The 12127-nt window shown below is 33.7% G+C and overlaps 1 pseudogene; it reads left to right on the top strand.

Annotated features, from left to right (window-relative positions):
* Nucleotides 1-460: 460 nt before the first annotated feature.
* Nucleotides 461-5913, top strand: LOC111641825 (annotated as a pseudogene).
* The last annotated feature ends 6214 nt before the right edge of the window (nt 5914-12127 follow it).

A 12127-nucleotide genomic window follows, 5' to 3' on the forward strand; every position in this document is an offset into this window, starting at 1 on the left:
AAAATGGAACTTTTAAGATCATTATTCTATAGATGTTTGTATCGTTTTAAAAAAAAAAATTCATGATAGTGGTCCGCGGAATTCAAAATTGTGAAGTTAGTGGTCTTTCAGGTTAGAAATGTTGGCGACTACTGCATTATATGGCCCCCTCATATGATTTCACAAACTTATAGAGGGTTTCACATTCTAGAATTTGGCCAAACATAAAACATCCTGTATAGATTACATTTAATAAATAAAATTAATTGTATATCTGCTTTGGTATTTTATTTTACTGAATTTTTGAGACAGAAATTTAAGAATTACTATATATAGTTACAGATTTTTATTATTTTAGTAGCTGTATCAAATAAATTTCATATTTATTATGAATCATTAAATACAAATAATGCTGTCTTATTTACACAGCAATAATACACTTTATTATTATTTAATATTGTATTCTAATAATCAGAATTAATTCAAAATTTTTGGCTGTTTAGCCGGTAAAGAAAGTCATGTCTATGGCAAATTCGAGACAGATATCAAAGGAAAATGACAAAAGGCAGAACTATCCAACCTCATCTCCTCAGAACATATGGAAAATGAGAGAAGGTTTAATGTGCGATTCTGTCTTAAAGAATGAAGACGGTGGGGAATTCCAGATTCATCGAACAATATTAGTTACCTGTAGTCCCTACTTCGAAGCGTTATATACAAGTCCGATTAACAAGAATCCAAGAAAAGTAATCACGATTCCAAATACAACGGCCAAGATGCTTCAGCACAATACAATTCGCCTATACGCGATGTAACGATATATTGATGAACAACGCGTGCCAATTAATTTCGGTGGCAGATCAATTTATCGTCATCAAAATGTTAAAGAATTGCTGTGATTTTCTGCTTAATCACATCGATAAAAGAAACTGCATCGGCATATGGAAGCTGTTCAGATTATACCCATATCACTGCAAAGAGATGAAAGAGAAAGTTTTCAAGTACGTGTATTAATTTTTTGTACAGCATTCTTATAGTGCTACGTGGTCACAATAATGCTTTCTCCTTCCTTAATAGATTTATATTAATCAACTTTACGGAAGTCGCTAGAGAAGAGCAGTATCTAACACTATCCGTGGACGAAGTGATAACCATCGTAAGTCACGAAGAACTGAACGTCAAAGATTTCGTGTGGTATGGTTTTGCGTTGGATCGAACACAATGGAATAGCCGTTCGATGTATATTAGCAGGCTAATACCGCACGTGCGCCTGTGTTTGATGGATCCGAATTACTTTACACAAAACATCAAACTAAATAAGTACGTTTGTAACGATTCAAACTGCCGCTTTGTTTATCATCGAAGCCATTAGATGCCTATTTGATTTGGATACGACGATGCTGGAAAGAAAACAGAGATTACCACATGTAATCGTGTTCGTTATTGATGGTTGGAGTGACGAAAGCGCTATAAATCTTATCGAAACGACACTAAAATGGATAGCTGGATGTTGGTTGTGAGTATCTAATGTTACTTATACAGTATAATCATAGTGTTTACACAATATACTTCAGAATACAGTGTTTATACAGTACAATTATAAGGTATTTAGTGTATAATCATTATAAAAACAGCTTTAAATATGTCTTATTTCTGTTTGAGACCATTATGGCTAAGACCGGATTTGTGCATGTCTATGGCAGTTGTCTGGTAAAGTGTTTTTAATACAACTAGATAAGTAAATCAAATGGCATAGTTTCTTTCATTTAAAACAGGATATGTCATTAAACATATCCGTCTGTATTAAAAGTCGCTTTTCTACGCAGTGCGCCCTATAACACAAGATCTAGCTGTTTTGCATGTATCATTAGGCTTATTTGGTGGACGAGAAGAGTCTTTCATACGTTGTAGCTTAGGGCCATTGCAAGCAGAACCGATTTAAGGTTTTATGGGGTCTCAGGGAAAGGTTATTAATGGGGCTTTAAAATTTTATTAAAAAGGAATTGTTTTTAATTGGAAAATTGTATAATTTGGTTGAACATAATTTACAAACCATTAAATATATATAGTTATATACTCGTCAAAGAATAGCAGAAAACAAAAAAATTTTGTTATCAAATTTCTAAGAAAATTTGATAACAAAATTTGAATTCGAAAGTTTTTCGGGCCTCTGTCTGAGACCCGAAAAACTGGCCCTGACTATGGTACCAATAAATTCGTTTTAATATAAGTTTATTACTTTTCTGGCTCTGTTATATATAATAGAGAAAAAGTATGGCGATCTGTCAAGAAGTTACCTGTAACCAAGATCTTTACATTTTTGGACTCGGGGGACCTTGAAAAGTAGAGAAATGCAAAAAAAAAAAAAAAATTCAGTTGTTTTTCTGTATGTATGGATGTTAATATATGTGTGTGAGGGACACGATTTTAAAGCTTAATAACTCCTGTGCCTTTTGTCGAACATTCTGAAAATTTGCAGGAAGTTTGTGTATTACGGGGATTGATGCTATTAAATTTTGGTGGTTAAAAGTCAAGGAGTCACTTGTCATATCTCGTATGTGGTCGGACTTAAAGAAGAATTTACTCATTATTAGCATTTTCATTTTTCTATTTCATTTGCACTCACAACTCTCTTCAAAATTAAGTTTTTTCGTCATTTTATAATAATAATATAAAACTTTTAAAAATAAAATCTCAAACACAATTGTCGTCATATACAATTTTAAAGTTTGGCCGGGAAAGTTACTCAACTCATTGCTGGATTTTTTAATATTGCATCTAATCCCTATAAGTTCATTATCAGATAAATGATAAATTTATCTTTTGTCAAATATCTAGCAGAATTATCTATAAATATTTATTTATTTTTAGCTATATATAAATAATAAAATTTAAATAGTTTGTTNTACTAGTGATGTCATCGTTGATGATAGATATAGATGATACTGAGGGTGAAAAATTTTTTCTTTTGGGAAAAAATGGAGGTGTACAGATAGTCCATGATGGGATAATTGCTCAAGTTGGGGAATAAAATTGTAAAATAAGCACACTAATTTAGAATTTTATTCCCAACTTGAGCGATTATCCCATCATGGACTATCTGCACACTTCCCTTTTTTACCAAAAGAAAGAATTTTTTGCCCTCGGTATCATCCAACAATGACGTCACTAGTAAGACGATACCTATGTAAACATTGGCACCGTTTAAACTTCTACCACCGACGCTCTAACGGACACAATGTACTGTACCTGAAAAAAGCCTATTAAGAAGGCTGAAAACGTTCGTACTCATGTATAAATGGCTAGAAATAAGTGAGGAAGGTTTTGTATTGATCATATTTATTTATTATTCATTAACAAATCCTATAAAGTTTTTTCCTGTTTTATGAAGCCATATAATTTCATGGTTGTGGACTACCAACAGGATAAAGTATTGTTATTTAATAAAACATTTTATTAAAAATATTAAAACGTTATTTAATAATACATTATATGAAATTGAATAAAATGCAAGAATATGCAAAGATACTAAAATCAAGGCATTAAATTAAGAGCTCTCTAATCGTTTGATTAAGTATTTCCAGGCCTTCCGAATCTCTAGAATTAATGCATGCATCATGTAACCTGTTCTTATATATTTCAATTTTTTCGGCGCAAATCGCCAATGTCGGTGAATGTAATGGTTTAATAATACTTGCTTCGTCCTATTTGACGACAGAGCCCTCAACTTGCGCCAATTGCGATAGTATTGTGGCGTTAGATTCGTTGCTGATATTGTATTTGTGTTCTTTTAATCTGACTCCTAAGTTTCTATTAGTGACACCAATGTAATTTTTATTAATGTCTAGTTCACGATTTTCATACGGAATCTTGTCCTGCTCTTTTTTCTTTATCCATGTTGTCTTTGTCGTTCCTTAATGATTTGTACGGGTTAGGAGCTCTCTTGAAAACTAACTTGGACATTTTGCGGGCTGAGATTTCCTTCATGATGGCTTTTTTCTTTCTATCATAAGTGAACTTTGTGATTTTGTCGAAATCTCCGCTTTGAACCTTATTTTTGTTTATTTTGTAATTTCTGATCAATGTTGTTATCATATCTGCTCTGTATCCTAGAGATCTGGCAATATGTAATATTCTATTAATTTCTTTTTGCCTATCCAGCACACTACCGCAATAGAGAAAGGCCCTTTGGACAAGGGCACGGAACTTTTTTAATAATCATGTTGCAGACAGAGTGAGAAATAAGTAAACAACAATTCAAATCGGTGTGCATGCTCGTCTGCGCGGCACATAAATTCTCGTGCGCGGCAACAATTTGAGCAGTGCGCGGCCGCGCAGCTTAGAGGGAACATTGTTCACTATAAAGCTTAATAATTCTTGTGCTTTTTGTTGAAAATTTCTGAAACTTTGCGAGGTTTGTATATTAGGCAGATTGATGCTATTAAATTTTGTTGGTTAAAGGTCGAGGGTGGAAAGATATATATCTGGAGTTTTTTTTAAACTCTTTCCGCCCTGTGGGCATTAAAAGGGCCTCTTTTTGCAAGCCCATTATGGGTTCGGCCAGGCCCACAAATGGGGCTGCCGGGTGGTGAGGGACGGGACCCAACATATCCGAACGGACCACCCCCGAAAAATTCCTGGAGAATTTTTCGGGGTGGTCCGAGCCCGAAATTCGGATTCGAGCCCGTGTCCCCCAGAGCGATAGGCTGCCACGTTGACCGCTCGGCCATCCGGCCGCGTCATATCTGGAATAGGGTCGGATTTAATGACGATTTCGCTCATTATTAGCATTTACCTTTTTTTTTCTAAAACTCATCCCTACCCTCAAAATTAAGCTTTTTTTCCTATTTTATAGGGATTAATTATATAAAAAGTTTTTAACATATCAGTTATATAAAATATCATAACAGATGGCTCCATACGCAGTTTTAAATTTTGCCAGGAAAGTTAAGTAACTGGTTGCTAGATATTTTTTTTATAAGAATTTCTATCTTCATTCTAAATGAAAATAGAAAACAGCATTTCCATATAAAATTATAATTATATATTGCTGTGAAAGAATTACGGATGGAAATGTGAATTTTGTTTTTTAGAAAATACTGAAAATAAATTAATATTTTCACAGTTACCCACAGAAAATCAAGTTGGTCCAAGAGCATACCACAAATGTGCAGTTGTAGATTACAGAATCTACATTTTAGGTGGTTTCGATGGTACAGAGTACTATAATACTTGCTATTGCTTTGATACTTGTATGACAACATGGATAGAGGTGCTCCAATGTATTCAGAAAAGCTAATATTTACTTTCTTAATTAATATAGAAAACATAATTAAGCATAGATTTTTACATTTTTGTTTCTCTCTTTAAGTGACAGATGGTCGCTTCCATAAATTTCAAAAGGAGTGATGCATGTGCTATAGAGTTAGAAGGCTGCGTTTATGTTGTGGGTAGTTTTAATGGTCAAGATTTCTTGAATTCAGCAGAATTTTACAATCCCGAAACGAATCAATGGACTATGATATCCTCCTTGAGTACCTTTCGTAGTGGAGTTTCTTGTACAAGTCATAATGGTATCCTCTACTTTTTTGGAGATTTCAACGAAAATTCTAGACTATAGTGGAGAAAAATATAATCTTAGAGCTAAAAACTGGTATCCTCTTTCGAATATGAACACATCTAGAAGTAATTTTGCCATTGTTGTAAGTATATTTTACTTCACTTGAGTTTTGCTTATACGTTTATTTGGTATATACGAGGTATATGATACATGATTCTTTTCTCTTTTATAGGTTTTAGAAGATCTAGAATATCTGCTCTTGCAATAAGTTTCTCGAACATTAAATTCAAGATTATTGATCAAAATCTACTCCTTTCACATTTCTAAACAAATTTAAAATAAAATTTAAGATGCTTCTAAAGTGTTATTTAAGCATATACAAAGCATTATTTCTTTATATTTATTATAGGATTCTTAAAGTTTTTCATTCGTGTGACTTTTAAAGCTGCTTCAACATTCGTTTACCCTCCCAACTCGTATGAACAAAACAATATTTCAATATTAGTAGAAACATAACAATAGGAACAGTAACTTTTTCTATAAATAAACAGTGAAATGTAAAAACAGATATTTAAAATAAATAAACGCGTATATTTTTATTAAAATGGAAAATGTTTGCGCTCTCATAAACATTTTGTGCTCCCTCTTTTGGCATATCTCAGCTCAAAAAGAGGTGATTGGTCCTAACTTTGCCTATGATTAGTCTGACCGCATCGAAATCAATCAGCAACAAGTTTAGAACCTTGCAATGAAGAGGGCCCTCATACTGCTTGGACTTTATTAAAAATTTATATTAATAATTTTAAGTTATACATCATAAAACCCGTGGGTATTAATTTAACTTAGTTTTCGTTTTCGTAAAATAAAAAAGGCTCGAAAAATTACAATTTTTATTTTTCTTAGATTGATGGGCCCTGAAAATCTTGATAAGGGCTTCAAAATTGTGGTTGTGGTAGAATTGTTTAGTTAGAAGAAATACAATGTTTTGCCAGGAAGATGGACTACCACCCATGGAGCTTATAATGTCTGACTGGAGCGGCAGCTTCCAGAGGTGCACTTGAAGCCAGGAGGGTCTTTACTGTAAAATAAACCACTATATTGTAAAGGGAATAAAGTTTCTTTTGCTTTTGAATTCGACATTGGAAAACGAAAGGCAAAGGAAATTAATTAATTTGGCCAAAAAGCATATTGTAAAAAGAAGTATGTTATTGAACAAAACACCTTTCTAAAAGCAATAATTGTCCATTAAGGTCTCAATAGTAAATGGTTAACGAATAAATTGAGATCATCCCGTAATCTTAACCACACTATTTTAGTGTTTATATTAATTATTAAAAAAACCACCCTCATTGTTTCACAATAATAATTGTTATTGGTAACTATCACTTATTATACTTTGATGTGCTTGTATGTGTTTTTGTCATCTCTCACTAGTTAAAATTCATTTCCCCCAAATGTGGTGTCTATAACTAAATCATTAATTATTTGCGTGAGATATATTTTATGCTTAAAAAATTGTAAAAACATTACAAAGTTAACAAAATTGCACAAAACTTCATTTCCCACACAAGTGGTGTACAGAAATTTTTACTATTTTTACTTTCCTGGCTCTGTTATACACACTGTTTATACAACAGAGGTAAAGTATGGCAATCGGTCAAAAAACGAACCCCAAGATTTTTACATTTTTGGACTCGGGAACCTTGAAACATCGATAGAAAAATTTGGAGTTTTTTCTGTATGTATATATGTGTGTATGTTTGTGACATGATTTTGTTCACCCTCTTTGAAGCTTCATAACTCCTGTGCTTTTTGTCGAAAATCTCTGACAGTTTTGCAGGGAAGTTTGTGTGTTAAAACTTGATGCTTAAAGCGAAGATAAATGGGGATCGTGTATCATATCTCGACTAGGGTCAGACTTAATGACGATTTTACTCGTTATTATCATTTACAATATTATAAAATTCATTCCTACTCTCAAAATTATCAAATTATTTGCCACCCGCAGTTTTATATGTTGCCAGGAAAGTTAAAGAACTCGTTGCAGGATTTTTTTCAGTGGCAGCTCGTAACTGTATAATATGGAGGTGCCGTTGTAAGAAGACAACTCTAATAGAATCATTTTGATTTCGTATAACGTTGGATCGGTGCTAGTTTTCATAAAAACATTTATTTTAACCATTTAAATAATTTATATAATTACCATAAAATAGAAATCGATATAATTTTATAATTTTATTTTTCTTTGGGAGCGCTGCAGTCCCACAGTGCATATCACGACTCGCCACTGGTTTTTCCAATAAATATAATGGTTTCACCCGTCTACTTGTTTTCTACGGCCGCCTTTCTTCCAGTTATTTTAAGTAATTAATCTTTGGCACTTAATAAAAAATTTACTAGTGGGTTGTGAAACAGAAACAGAAAATATAAATAGCTTGTATTGTGCAGATGTTTCCACAAAATTATCACTCTCCGGATCATTTAACTTTCTCGATAACTGAGAAACAGGTTTAAAAGCTTATCATGTGAATGACTTTATTGGGCTGCAATTTGAAAAAATTGTAGAACTGTAAATGCTTAATTGCTGTAATACCTTAATTTAATCTCGAAAACGGAGTTAGATAGATGAATGGCACAACTTTATTGCTAACAGGCAAAGTTTGATATACAGGGGCAAGACACTACTAATTTGAGGTGGCGAGCATATATTTTAAATTAAATAAATAAAAAATATGATTAAAAACTTTGTAGTCTGGCATTATGACGATATTACAATAAAAAGTTGCTCATCTGATTATTAGTTTTACATGGAGCAAAATTAAAAATTCCAGGAGTACAAAAATCGCTATTACAATATCTTTTAATTGTTTTGAGCGATACAGTAGAGTGTCGTTTATCCGAATCAATTGGGGACTTGAGTTGTTCGGATAACTTATTTTTCTGATAACCGATTATGTACGAAAAAATACATTAACCTATCTCGTGTTGAAATTTTTCTCCGTTGCGTGTCGCTTCGCGTTGAATATACGTCGATATTAAGCCTAATGTAAACTTTTTAAAATAATAATCGTGGCTATTGTATCGTTAAAAATTATTTCTTTATTTTTTACAAACAAAATAAATATGTTGAAAAATATAAAAACAAAAAAAATTATACTTTAGAAGTTATCTAGTATCAAAAACATTCGATTCAGCATGACACAGTCCTCAGAAAAACACAGTGACAGTGACAAAAGTGACAGTGCTGCTAGCAAAAACACATACACAAACATAAAAAATATTGAAGTGGCCCAAGATATAGCCAAAGATTGCAGCGCCACAGCACTAGCGAAAATTTAATTTTGCCGACTGGAATTCTTTCGGATAATCGACGCTCTACTGTATTTATAATTATTTACATTGAAGATGTTTACACTGCTGACAGTTTGTTACCCAAAACATGGGCAATGCTTTTGATCCTTGAAACTATGTACAATTTAATGTAAGAGATGCCCAGTAACCAATACAACTAGAAGTAATGAAATTACAATTCTATTGATGTTTAAGGAAATTATTAAACGTAATTAACAAAATCACAGTACTTAACTACAATATATCTATGCCGAGTGTACATTATATTAAGAGATAATACATAATGATCGTACGTTAGTACGTTTTGTTACTTCTACAATGATAATATAAAAACTCATTCTCTGGTCAATGACTTTTGACCTGAAATACATAACAATTAATACTGTAGTTGTTGCTTTACTTATAAACGCTATAAACATAGAAGAAACTGCCGATAACACTTGAATAGTTCTGCAGTNCAGAGCCGGCCCTACCATAGGGCGAAAAGAGCAGCCGCTCCAGGCGCTAAGTCCTAGGGGGTGCCTCAGTGGTAAAAAAAAATTAAAGGGTATAAATTTGGGGGCAACCAAGGGCAGTAGCGTAGTGAGGGGGTGCATCAAGCACCGGGCGCCACTCGCAGAGGGGCGCCCAAATAGTCTCCAAGACAAACTATATGTGTTTCTGGAGGGGGCGCCAATAAAGTGTCGTGCCCCGAGCGCCAGTTATGTTCGCTACGCTACTGACCAAGGGGGCGCCATAATAGGATCTCGCTCCATCCTAAAACTTGCCTCGGGCCGGCACTTGCCGTGAGATTTTTGAAGTGTGCTGCCACTAAGAAATCCCATACGGGTATTCTTAGTGGCAGCACACTTCAAAAATCTCAGGGCAAGTGCCGGCCCGAGGCAAGTTTTAGGATGGAGCGAGATCCTATTATGGCGCCCCCTTGGTCAGTAGCGTAGCGAACATAACTGGCGCTCGGGGCACGACACTTTATTGGCGCCCCCTCCAGAAACACATATAGTTTGTCTTGGAGACTATTTGGGCGCCCCTCTGCGAGTGGCGCCCGGTGCTTGATGCACCCCCTCACTACGCTACTGCCCTTGGTTGCCCCCAAATTTATACCCTTTAATTTTTTTTTACCACTGAGGCACCCCCTAGGACTTAGCGCCTGGAGCGGCTGCTCTTTTCGCCCTATGGTAGGGCCGGCTCTGCCCATACGTAAGCGACGTCAGACAAGTAGTTTAATCGGTTCTACCTTCCTAGAGCGCGTTTGGAAATTGTAACCGGTGTTACCGGTAACTGCCGGTAGTTACTAAGGCGTTTAGAAAATGTAATTTAAATAACCAACTCGTTTAAAAGTTACTGTTATGACGTCACCGGTTGTCTTGCGGTACTTACCGAAGTAATGGTGGGTGACGCCAAATTTTTAAATTATTAGAAGTGTACTGTGACGAAAAAAAGGTTGAGAGTCACTGTCGTAGAAGACAAAACTAAAGACATTTTAATAACATTCTTATTTTTCAAACTACTTGTATTTTGAAAATTAAGGATTTCGAAAAACAAATATGTTCTTCGGAAATTAAAAATATTGAAATAATTTTTATGTAATCTGAAACAGAACAAAATATAGTAGATGAATTAAGTTAAGAGATTGCATAAAGATTATGAGATGTAAGATCAAATTTTACGTTAATTTCAGCTTTAATAGAAAAATAAGAATTTTATTAATGTCTAAGTGAAGATAAAATGGACAGTTTACCCGAATGATAAATTCTAAATTAACAGATTTAAAAAAAATTAAAAATGGAAAAACAAATTGTGCTGAAAAAGAGGACATTATGTATATGCTATAAAGGAGAAAGGAATAAATAGAGAATGAATATTTTAAACTGTAATCTAAACAATTTTAGTGCTTAAATTAAATGGTTCAGCCGTTCATTTTAGGGACCGGATTCGACTTTCGGCCAGATTCTGAGAAATTTTCATGCTTAGTCGACTCGGACATATGGGATTCCATTATTCATCACCTGATCATGCCATTTGTTTTTTTCAACTTTCTTTCCGCCCTGTAGGCACTAAGAGGGCCTCTTTTAGCAAGCCTATTGTGGGTTCGGCCAGGCTCACAATGGGTCGGCCAGGTGGCGAGGTACCCGACATATTGTGGATCTAACAAAATCAAATTGATAGATGTAAAAGATAATTTTGAGTAAAGAGTAAGATATAATTTTATAATTTTATTTTTCTTTGGGAGCGCTGCAGTCCCACAGTGCATATCACGACTCGCCACTGGTTTTTCCAATAAATATAATGGTTTCACCCGTCTACTTGTTTTCTACGGCCGCCTTTCTTCCAGTTATTTTAAGTAATTAATCTTTGGCACTTAATAAAAAATTTACTAGTGGGTTGTGAAACAGAAACAGAAAATATAAATAGCTTGTATTGTGCAGATGTTTCCACAAAATTATCACTCTCCGGATCATTTAACTTTCTCGATAACTGAGAAACAGGTTTAAAAGCTTATCATGTGAATGACTTTATTGGGCTGCAATTTGAAAAAATTGTAGAACTGTAAATGCTTAATTGCTGTAATACCTTAATTTAATCTCGAAAACGGAGTTAGATAGATGAATGGCACAACTTTATTGCTAACAGGCAAAGTTTGATATACAGGGGCAAGACACTACTAATTTGAGGTGGCGAGCATATATTTTAAATTAAATAAATAAAAAATATGATTAAAAACTTTGTAGTCTGGCATTATGACGATATTACAATAAAAAGTTGCTCATCTGATTATTAGTTTTACATGGAGCAAAATTAAAAATTCCAGGAGTACAAAAATCGCTATTACAATATCNAATATTTGATATTCTTCGAGATTTTTCTATTGTCAAATGTTCATCGAGATTAAATTCTAACGAAAAGCTCCCTCTTTTATCTCGAAATTGAACTATTGGCTTAATGCGGACTTCGTTCGTGTAAGGTTTAGGAGTTGTCGAGACATTAGAAAGTTATAATTCAAAATGAAATCATTCAGGTACTTTATATTTTAATTTATATACATGTAATACTTTGACAGATGCATAGAATAACATAAAATTTCAAAGAAATAATTTATTCTCCTCTAAATTTTGTAAGTCAGTTAAGCCTAATGATTAATGATTGGGAATTTTGGAACGTTTTTTTGAAATTTTAAAAGTACAATAATTCATTGATTAAACACTTTCATTTTAATTCTTCTTTCTCTTTTGAAATAAG

Source organism: Centruroides sculpturatus, unplaced genomic scaffold (genome assembly GCF_000671375.1).
Source record: "Centruroides sculpturatus isolate CEXI.00-Female unplaced genomic scaffold, Cexi_2.0 scaffold1430, whole genome shotgun sequence".
Lineage (NCBI taxonomy): Eukaryota > Metazoa > Arthropoda > Arachnida > Scorpiones > Buthidae > Centruroides > Centruroides sculpturatus.